This window comes from Danio rerio, chromosome 1 (assembly GCF_049306965.1).
Source record: "Danio rerio strain Tuebingen ecotype United States chromosome 1, GRCz12tu, whole genome shotgun sequence".
NCBI lineage: Eukaryota > Metazoa > Chordata > Actinopteri > Cypriniformes > Danionidae > Danio > Danio rerio.
In genome coordinates, this window is record NC_133176.1 from 185,001 (window position 1) to 194,476 (window position 9,476).

General features: G+C 39.1%; 1 long non-coding RNA gene across 1 annotated transcript; it reads right to left on the bottom strand.

The window, feature by feature from the left end:
• Positions 1-3,558: 3,558 nt before the first annotated feature.
• LOC141383674 (uncharacterized) lies at positions 3,559-8,571 on the bottom strand. Its single transcript, XR_012404707.1, has 2 exons — positions 5,171-8,571; positions 3,559-3,886 (listed from the first exon to the last, which is right to left on the bottom strand). It is a non-coding gene; the product is annotated as an uncharacterized lncRNA (long non-coding RNA).
• Between the last annotated feature and the right edge of the window lie 905 nt (positions 8,572-9,476).

The window sequence follows — 9,476 nt, forward strand, 5'->3', positions numbered from 1 at the left end:
ACCCTAACCCTACACGTGGCCCTCGTTAGCGCCCCCCGGTGGTGTTCGTTTCCGCTAAACCCCAGACCCCATTTAGCAAGAACGAACACTCTGACTAACCCCTAACCCAAACCCTAGCCATAAGCCAACACATGGATAGACGGACAGACAGACAGACAGAGAGACAGACAGACAGAGAGACAGACAGACAGACAGACAGACAGACAGACAGACAGACAGACGGACAAATAACGAATCAAAGGACACCTCATTCATGCAAATTGGACCTACCGTTCAAAAGATACAGCCCTTTTAGTCTGGACCAATCAGATCCAATATGCTAATGAGGGTGAAACATAATGAGGGTGAAACTCGTATTGACACCTATACCTAGTTCGCTCTACCCCTAGTTCGCTCTACCCCTAGTTCGCTCTACCCCTAGTTCGCTCTACCCCTAGTTCGCTCTACCCCTAGTTCGCTCTACCCCTAGTTCGCTCTACCCCTAGTTCGCTCTACCCCTAGTTCGCTCTACCCCTAGTTCGCTCTACCCCTAGTTCGCTCTACCCCTAGTTCGCTCTACCCCTAGTTCGCTCTACCCCTAGTTCGCTCTACCCCTAGTTCGCTCTACCCCTAGTTCGCTCTACCCCTAGTTCGCTCTACCCCTAGTTCGCTCTACCCCTAGTTCGCTCTACCCCTAGTTCGCTCTACCCCTAGTTCGCTCTACCCCTAGTTCGCTCTACCCCTAGTTCGCTCTACCCCTAGTTCGCTCTACCCCTAGTTCGCTCTACCCCTAGTTCGCTCTACCCCTAGTTCGCTCTACCCCTAGTTCGCTCTACCCCTAGTTCGCTCTACCCCTAGTTCGCTCTACCCCTAGTTCGCTCTACCCCTAGTTCGCTCTACCCCTAGTTCGCTCTACCCCTAGTTCGCTCTACCCCTAGTTCGCTCTACCCCTAGTTCGCTCTACCCCTAGTTCGCTCTACCCCTAGTTCGCTCTACCCCTAGTTCGCTCTACCCCTAGTTCGCTCTACCCCTAGTTCGCTCTACCCCTAGTTCGCTCTACCCCTAGTTCGCTCTACCCCTAGTTCGCTCTACCCCTAGTTCGCTCTACCCCTAGTTCGCTCTACCCCTAGTTCGCTCTACCCCTAGTTCGCTCTACCCCTAGTTCGCTCTACCCCTAGTTCGCTCTACCCCTAGTTCGCTCTACCCCTAGTTCGCTCTACCCCTAGTTCGCTCTACCCCTAGTTCGCTCTACCCCTAGTTCGCTCTACCCCTAGTTCGCTCTACCCCTAGTTCGCTCTACCCCTAGTTCGCTCTACCCCTAGTTCGCTCTACCCCTAGTTCGCTCTACCCCTAGTTCGCTCTACCCCTTATAGAATATATAATATTATTTATATATTATAATAAATTATTATATTAATAAATAACTACTAAATTAGTTTACTTGAGTTAAATTTTAGTAGAGGTAATGTTCTCAACTTAATAATTGACCAGATTTTGTTTTAGGATGTGTTTAATTATTTAATGTTTTCAGTAACAAAACATCTGGTTTTAGGGTTAAGTTTGAGGGTTAAGGTTGTTATTTACAATTAGGTTTTACTTAAGGGTAGACATGGTTTAGTCAATTTTCCTTCAATGCTTTAAGAAATTATTTGTTGCTCTGAGAAATTTAGGATTGGTTAAGGAACCCTTGTAGTTAGTATAAGGTGTAAGACAGTGGTATATTTTGGTCTACAAAAGTAGATGAAGAGGATTCAAACTGCTGGTTAAAACCATGCAAGAAAGAACTGAACATTGAATAATCTTGGTGAAAGATCCATCATTGGTGTGTGGATGGGAATAAAATGATGATTCAAGTGACATAGTATCCAAGTAGATGACATCGATCCAAGATAAGGCTAGTGTACGAAGAGAGAGAGAGAGAGAAAGGATGGTTTAACTGATTAGTTTTCCAAGATTGCACTAAGGAAATCCAGATGACCAAGATGTAGATACAAATGAAACCATGATGCATATGAAAGATCCAATAGTTTCTGACATTAAAATATCCATATAATCAAACTCCTTTTGGTTGGGTTAGAGCAGTTTCAATTTATAAAACGTATGAACATGATCCAAATACATGCCAAGCTTACTGTTGTTTAGGGGTGGGGGTTGGTTAGGGCTTTTTCATCCGCATTAAATTTAGTTACTACCGATGTTAGGCCATATTTGCTGCTATTTTTCTACTTGACAGTTCGGAATGAGGAACCTAAAGGATGTTTGGCCTTTTTAGGCAATGTACTCCCAGCCTTTCTGCCCTTCAGGTTCACACACCAGTCTTCAGTCCATCCCCACAGTCCATATGGGACAGGACACAGAGGTGAGCAAAGAGTTAGGGTTAATCTTTAAGTTAAGATTAAATTGCCATTTTTTTCCTCCCCTTTCTATAGATCAAACCTTCATCTAAACATTTAAAAGCAACGAAAAAAAAAAAAAAAGAAACCCATGTCGTTACGTGTAGGGGTCAGGGCAATATTCCAGTCCAGGAAAAAAAAAAAAAAAAGATTTGCCATTCAAAATGCTGGGTAATTAAGATAATCAAAGAATAGTTTGATTGTTTAATCCCTACTTACAGAAGGTTCCTAAAAATTTGTAATAGCAGTCACTTAGCCTCTTTAAAAAAATGCTTAATGCTAATTAGAAAAAAACAGGTTTGAAATAGTCTAATATTCGATCAAAGATGCTATAAAAAGGTCATCTGCTTAACTTCTTTAACAAAGAAATAACTGCTTTCCCACTATCGTGCCAAACTTTTGTACAAACCCTTCAATACAGTTAGTGGTTTCTCCACTGAGCCTGGAACCATGTAGCACGATTACAAACTGTTCTCAGCCTGGAATTCTAAGCATGGTTAGACAATCGTGCTGACAGATTATGCGTGTTGATGTCAGGGCTGTTACCAAGCTACCACAGCTGGCTCAGAAGCATGCTAGCCAGACATCCACAAGTAAACTTCATTTAATATAAGAAAAATTACACAGGTCAGACAATAGTTTAAAAAGGGTTTAAACCATAGAGCAGTCTCTGGAAGAGAAGTGAATAACTTATAACTCAGTTATTTCATTGACTTATTTTATACATGTTTTTTTTATCCAACCAGTCATCTAAAATAATGAAAGCCTATTTAATAAATGTTAAGAGTTTAATAATTTAATTGACATGAAGCAATTGAGACCTTTCATTCGCCTGACTAATGCAAGTTTATTGCACACAGCACTGTATTTGGTAGCACAAATCTTGCTCCGATCTAGGAGTGTATTAAACCAATGACTACATGCACAGACTTTTTCCTGCTGCGCATCGAATAAAGCAAATAAGAAATGCGTATTAAAGCCTATGGTAGAAAGTCAACTTTCAATAATTAAACACTGCCGTCCAAGGTACTGTTGTATGATTTCTTAGTCTATATATGCTCTAATAAACCAGTCAAATGAATTTAAACTAAGTCGGTATTGCTCTTAAAATCACTAGGTTCTGACATGTTAATGAGCAATTTTCAGCATTTCAGCAGTAGGCCATTATGATTCAGTTATACACAAGTTTGACATTTATGGGGCTGTGTAACGTTTGTGTTGTTTTGTTCCCTGATCTTTAATATATACTGGGTACCCATGCAAAAATTTTAAAAATGTCAAGCTGATAAATAGTGCTTCAAATCCTGATGCATTCACATTTATTTCACCTGCTGCATTCATTATTGAATGTTTGAATACTTAACAGCCATTGTTTAAAACAGGTGTCAAACTCAGTTCCAAAAGGGCCGCAGCTCTGCAGTTTAGTTCCAACCCTAATTAAACACCTGATCAAACTAATTGAGTCCTTCAGGCTTGTTTGAAACCTACAGGTAAGTGTTGGAGCAGGGTTGGAACTAAACTGGAGGGCTTCAGCCCTCCAGGAATCTAGTTGACACCCCTGGTTTAAAGGGTTATATTTTACCATCAAAATGTATAATGTTATATAATTAACTTATAGATTGTAAAAATAAAAGTTGAGTGCCATTAGTTAAAGTGCCCACTCACTTTTGACAAGGCCCATCCAAAATATATTTCTGCTATTATAATACAAATGCACTATTGTTGCATTCAGTTTAATTTTATGTCAAGTTCAGAAATCTTAAATACTTTTATTCCCCCTGCAAACATTTTCAATCATTACATTATCATTTCCCCTCCAAATTAAATTTAGCCAGAGGCGCGCAACATATGACCTCTAAAAAAGGTGCTGTAACATGTACCTATATGCAGCACCACTATATGAGAGCGGCATAGCAGTGTTTAGTCACTTGGTTGCTTTTGTTTTTATTAACTTGAAAGTTCAGCTATTAAGTTTAATTGAACAGGGAGCGGTTTACATTGAATTAAAGGCAACTACTGATGTGTTGTGCAAGGTTTCAAAGAGCTGTTGCAGAATGAGTGGAAAATAAAATCATTAGTGCTGCATGGTCCAACAATAGTTTTAAAAGGGTTTAAACCATAGAGCAGTCTCTGGAAGACAAGTGAATAACTCCGTTATTTCATAGACTTATTTTATACATTGTTTTTCTAACCAGTCATCTAAAATAATGAAATAGCCTATTATTTTATTAATGGTTAGTTTAATAATTTGATTGACATCCTGAGCATTTAAGACCTTTAATTCACCTGACTGACGCAAGTTTATTGCATGCAGCACTGTATTTGGTAGCACAAATCTCGTTCTGATCCAGGAGAGAATTAAACCAATGACTACATGCACTGAGACTTTCCTACTGCACATCGAATAAAGCAAATAAGAAATGCTTATCGAAGCCTGTTAGAAAGTCAACTTTCAATAATTTTTTTTGACTTTGCTCTAAAGCTTTAGAGTTGCACTGCTGTCCAAGGTACTGTTGTACGATTTCTTAGTCTATATATGCTCTAATAAACTACTCACATCAATTAATTTAATAAAATGTCGGCATTGCTCTCAAAATAATCACTAGGTTTTGACATGTTAATAAATGAATAATAAATTCAGCATTTCAGCAGTAGGCCATTGTGATTTAGTTATACACAAGTTTGACATTTATGGGGCTGTGTAACGCTTTTGTTCCCTGATCTTAAATAAATACTGGGTAGCTATGCAAAAATTTTCTAAAAATCTCAAGCTGATAAATAGATCTTGGAGGTTGGACCTAAACTGTGCAGGGCTTCAACCCTCCAGGAATTGAGTTTGACACCCCTGGTTTAAAGGATTATATTTTACTATCAAAATGTAGCACGTTATATAATCAACTTATAGATTGTAAAAATTAAAGTTGAGTGCTATTAGGTAAAGTGCCCGCTCACTTTTGACAAGGCCCATCCAAAATATATTTCTGCTATTATAATACAAATGCACTATTGTTGCATCATAGTTTAATTTTATGTCATATTCAGAGATCTTAAACATTTATTCCCCCTGCAAACATTTTCAATCATTACATTGTCATTTCCCCTCCAAATTAAATTTAGCCAGAGGCGCACAACATACGACCTCTAAAAAAGGTGCTGTAACATGTACCTATATGCAGCACCACTATATGAGAGCGGCATAGCAGTGTTTAGTCACTTGGTTGCTTTGTTTATATTAACTTGAAAGTGTGTTTTAGCTATTGAGTTTAAACAAAGGGAGCGGTTTACATTGAATTAAAGGCAACTACTGATGGGTTGTGTAATGTTTCAAAGAGCTGTTGCAGCATGAGTGGAAAATAAAACCGTATTAGTGCTGCCTGGCCCAGTTTGGCACAAAATGGAGCGATTCCATTAAGAGAACGATTCAGCATAAGTGGAACAGCTAAAGTTTATGAAAATTTTTAATCTGGATGTAGAGAATCTCATAACACAGAAACAGCACTCCTAAAGATGCATTTATACTTCTGCATAGAGCACACAAGTATGCTTCAGCACAACCTGTGCATGGTCACATAGCCCTTGCTGTGGCAGTCAGACAATGATGCACACCTCAATGAATAGAGCAAGCTGTGATTGGTCAGCTTTGTAGAGCTGACGTGTGCCCTAACCTAGTCCTCATCTTCAGTCAGTAATTTGGGGGCCATGTCTGACAGCAACCTGTGTAAGGCCAGATGAAGCATCTGTAAAACTCAATTTCTTCATCGTAATGTTGCCAAAATGACGAGCTATCAATAACTGATGCAGAAAAGCTTATTCATGCTTTCATTACCTCTCGGTTAGACTACTGTAATGAGTTACTAGGCGGATGCCCTGCCGGCCTCACTAACAAACTGCAGCTGGTTCAAAATGCAGCTGCTGGAGTGCTTTCTAGAACTAAGAAATCACAGTACTCTAGTTCTTTCATCGGTGCATTGACTCCCATTAAATATTTAATTTACAATGTTAGTGTTTAAGTACAAAACCCTCAATGCTTTAGCTGCCCAGTATTTGAGGGAGCTCCTGGTGTATTATAGAGCATGAGATTGATTCTTTTAAGACCCTAAAGTGACCCACGAGTCTACATATTGATCCTGAAGGGTCAGTCTGTACACCAGCCGGTGACCTCTCATCTACAGCTTCTCCACAATGGATGTCCACCATTCTCCAGTCTCCGGTGCCTAGACTGCAGCTCTGTACAGTAAGTCTGGCCAGAGGAGAAATGGTCATGCCCAACTGAGCCTGGTTTGGAGGTTATTTTTCCCCTTTACTTTGGTCGGTTGGCAAACTGGCTCGCTTGGTTTGGGGCTTGTGTAGTTGAGCATGGATGGATTCTTCATTGTTTTGACCTTCAGCAGTGAAAATTAAACACCGAAATTAATCTCTGAAAACTGAGCTGATTTAAACCTCATACCTGATGTGAAACGAAGCATGCACATCCTCAAAGATCCTTAGCCCGAACAGTTGTAATAGAAGTTTATATGAATGTTCAAGAAAATGAAGCAGATAAGGGAGATTCCACAGAAGGAAGAATTCATTTATGTAATGAGTGAATGGGTCATTGGGAGATTTCCAAGGTAACCCATATGCCCGGAGCACTGAGCTGCACAAAGAGGCGATTTATTGTGAATAAACCTCAAAGCAGCTGCTGGGCAAATTATATTGAGTTAAGGTTCTGGACAGATTTTAAACCAGTCATCAGAAATATCCCAAAGGGTTAACTTTATTATGAGACCACTGCAAATGACATGAAGTACTGTCTGACAAATACATTTTGGAAATAGGTGTACTGTCTATGCCATTGTGTAGTTGTGAACTTCCACAATAACGCTATGTGGGGAGAAAAAAAAAAAAAAAAAATTCACAATAGAACCAAACTGATTTTCATTGCTTAAGTGAGAGCCTTAAAGTGAGCGCTTTTGTTTTTGAAAGGATTCTCACTACCAAAAGGAATTCTTGATACTTGAGATGTTTTCATATAAATTTGAGATTTTTGAAGAGGAAACTGGAACTGGTAAAGTTGAAATATTTATAGGTGAAGAGGTACCAATATTCCCATGAAATTGAGATATTGTAAAAGAGTGAAGTGTGGTTACTTTCACTGAGAGGTTCTAAAGTAAAATGTTCTAGGAGTTACAGAAGATCTTAGTTTTGAAACATCCATATAAACTACAGATGTTCTGGAGAAGCATGTAGGGTTTTTTCTGAAAAGTTCTGGGTTACAAGTTTTAGAAGAATTAATATTTTAAATCTTCCCATGGAGTTTATAAACAAATTTGAATTATGAATTTATATTAAATATTTTCATGTAAATAATGGATCTTAAAGAGGGAAAATCTGGTCATTTTGAAAAGTTATAAGGTTATAATTTGAGATTTGGTGTTTTAAAGTGTCCCTATGGAAGTTCTAATCTTACACCTTAACCTTAATCCTAGTAAATTCTGAGGTAACAAGTCTTCAGTAGATCTCATGTTTGAATTGATTATTTTTTGAAAATTTCTTTAATGACTGGTGTAGGTGGTGTTGATGCACAATGTGCTGTTGTGTGGAGGTGCTAATCACCAGTAGAAGACTGGGCTTCATTTAAGGCCTGTTCGCCCCCGGCCACCTTCCCTGCGTGCTGTCCAAGTGGACCCAGGGAGGCTGAATACTTACCACTCCCCCAAGTGACCTTTTGTTAACACCGCAAGGTTGCCCAGGTCACCCGAGAAGAGTCTGAAGATGTCTCTCTATGGGGCCTACTCTGGCTAATCCAGAGACCAGGCTCCCCAGGACCCCAGATATCTCCAAGGAACAGGAGAGCCCTTGCCCAAATCAGCTGAATCTAACAGGTAGATTCAGGAGTAAAAGTCGGCAATGAACTGGTCACTGCCTACTCACTCCCTGCTGATTTTCTCCAGAATACTTCCAGTCAACATTCAAGGACTTCCATAAATCCAAGATGACCAAAGAACTCACACAAATGTGATAAGAAGCATTCAAAGAGATAATCCTGACCTCCAATTAATTACTAGAAGTGAAAAATTTAAGAGGCCAGGTCGAGGTTCAGTCTGGCGGATATATCTCTGTAGATATATCATTCTTCTACCAGATGTCTCCCCTAAGGCAATGCAAGAACCAAGCAGACATCATCCTTATCAGGGATAACCGTTGGGAGCATTACCCTGAAGAACAGGACACCCTTGGCCGTTGACCAGGTTTTGAGACACAGCATTTCGGCAATGGTGATGACCATTTGTTTGTTTGTATTTTTCTTTGTTCTTGTTTGTATATTTTTATTCAGAATTTGATTATCTGATGTCTAAGTTGTTTTCCCATACTTTGATTATCATATTTAAGCTTATGAAGCCCTTTAAAATCGTGTTTTATTAGAGAATAGACCATATGCAAATGACTCATTAGTATTCGTGTTTTTGGACCAATCCTGTGTGTCCTCAGCTGAGTGTGCTTTCGGTCAGGTTTAATCCTTTATATCTCGGCCGTTTTTTCATGTTTTGGTTTACTTTTTTCGGCATTTTAATCGGTATGTTGTGTAGAATAAGTGTTGAGCAAATAAACTGTCATTACTGATCAAAAATATCTCTGTGGGGTTACCGTTTATGAGGAGTGCAGCTGATTTAGTGTGGTAATTTACAATCAGTGAATACAGATCAATGGCCACAAACAGACAAACTGATTCATGCAGTTTATTGGAAATGATAGAGCTGAAGTGGTCATGTCAATGATAATATTAACACATACACATCTCAGTTATGTGTTTTGAATAGCATGAATCAACAGTGTACAATCAATGTACATAATAAAACAGAATAACAGAAAGCACATAAACAGACCAGCAGCAAAATTTTCAGATCAGCCTGGCAAGGTGTGAGCACAATGGCTGGGAGTAAAGAAGATAGAAGGGGCAATGAAACCAATTTAAATGGTTTAAGTTCTGTGAGAGAGTTTGCTGAGGAATTATATACAGTTTACTTAAGGTTTGATGAGGATGATTTTAAGTCAGAAAATGACATTTTAAAACAACATCTGTCATGTAGTAAATCCATAAACATTATTAGGACTCAGGTCAAA